This window comes from Penaeus monodon, chromosome 3 (genome assembly GCF_015228065.2).
Source record: "Penaeus monodon isolate SGIC_2016 chromosome 3, NSTDA_Pmon_1, whole genome shotgun sequence".
NCBI classification, from domain to species: domain Eukaryota; kingdom Metazoa; phylum Arthropoda; class Malacostraca; order Decapoda; family Penaeidae; genus Penaeus; species Penaeus monodon.
This window is the reverse complement of record NC_051388.1, coordinates 24,754,002-24,755,466: the sequence shown is the minus strand read 5'-3', so window position 1 is coordinate 24,755,466 and position 1,465 is coordinate 24,754,002. Positions and strand designations below refer to the sequence as shown.

At 54.2% G+C, this 1,465-nt stretch overlaps 1 protein-coding gene across 3 annotated transcripts in view; it reads right to left on the bottom strand.

Annotated features, from left to right (window-relative positions):
• The window catches only part of LOC119593718 (spectrin alpha chain-like), a 25,565-nt gene extending 24,100 nt beyond the window's left edge, over window positions 1-1,465 (bottom strand). For 2 of the 3 annotated variants that reach the window (XM_037942721.1, XM_037942694.1), the window contains exon 1: window positions 1,312-1,465. The gene's annotated coding sequence lies outside the window, so the exon portion shown is untranslated. The remainder of the gene's footprint in view (window positions 1-1,311) is intronic. The other variant, XM_037942733.1, reaches the window with a different exon arrangement.

The following is a 1,465-nucleotide window of genomic DNA, read 5'->3' as shown; positions in this document are numbered from 1 at the left end:
AAATGAGCAGCGATCTCCGAAAGGGCACGGGGCAGACCCGGCGCACCGCCTCCCTTCACTCACTCTCCTCCCTGCGCGGCCACATTTCCTCCTCGAGTGTTTGTGAAGCCGACCCGCACACGGAAGGAAACGGGGAGGAGGGGGGAGGGAGGGAGAAGGAGAGGAGAATGCAGGAAGAGGGAAGGGTGGACCGAGGAAGAGGGGGGGGAGGGGGGAAACATGAGGGGCAAAAACCCATGTATTTTTGGTGAGTGCCACGCCCTGCCCTGTCACCCTCAGCCGGGCATCGGGATGAGCGGCGCCGGGTTGCTGGGCAAGGAACCGAAAATAAATGGAAACCATACGAGAAGAGGAGGAAAATAGGGAAGATGCCGGGGCTTTGGTGTATGGAGAGGTAAGGGTACGGAGGCTGTCCAAACGGTAACCTGGACGAGCGTTATCCTGGGTGGGGTAAGAGGGGGCGGGCGGGCGGGCGGGCGGGGGAGGGAAGGTAAGGGGGGGGGGTCAAGTGGGGAGGGAATTCGGTATTTGTGGCACTTACCTCACCCTCCCCCCAATTCCGTGACACCCGTATGGCAACATCCAGCGCACAACCTGTTCCCGTTTGATTTGCGATGGCCAGGCACCTTTTTCCGCGATGCCGCTTTGCCTCCCCCTAACTCTGCCTCCCCGAGAACCAGAGCTTTCACGCCGATTTCTGCGGTTTGCCGGCGAAAATAAAGAGTGAGAAAATCGCTAGTTACCCTCCTTGACCTACTCCTCCTCCCCTTCTCCCCGATGCCAAGTCTCCGCGCTCTCTCCGCTTCGCTACCAAGAAAACGGTCTACTTTCTGGTAATTCAGGCGTGACATCCTACACCGAGGGACACGGCACTACGGAAGCGAATAGAAATGGATAATGCAAGACAAGAATGGCAAAAACGAGAAGGTAAAATACGAGTATACATCAAGGGGGCAACACAGCGGATGAGGTCATCAGACTCGGCAAACCGCCGTTAAATCCCCCAAATAACACCATTCTCTAAAACAACGAATATTCATGAAATAATATAGAGCCACACACGAAAGCTATTGAATAAACTACTCATAAGGTTACTAAACACAGCTGAAATTCGCCTAAAAGGAAAAAAAAGAGCGAGATGGGAGGGGCGGACAACCCAACCATCACAACTGCATCTTCCACCATTCCACGTTTTGTGTCAGTTTATTCTTCCAAAAGACCATTTTCCTACGGTTTCTTACCCTCACGCCACACACAGATACTTCGTTCACCTCTTCGCATAGCAACGGGAGTATTGAGCGCACGCCTTACCTTATTTTAACGATATTTCGAGGTCCCTGACGGCGACGGAACCTCTCGCTTCGATCGTCTGACGGCTCGTTGAGGAGCTGCTTCAACGACGCAACGACCCTCCGCCCGTTTCCCGGAGAGATTGGGGCTTTGGACAAGAAGGAAGCGAGTTTAG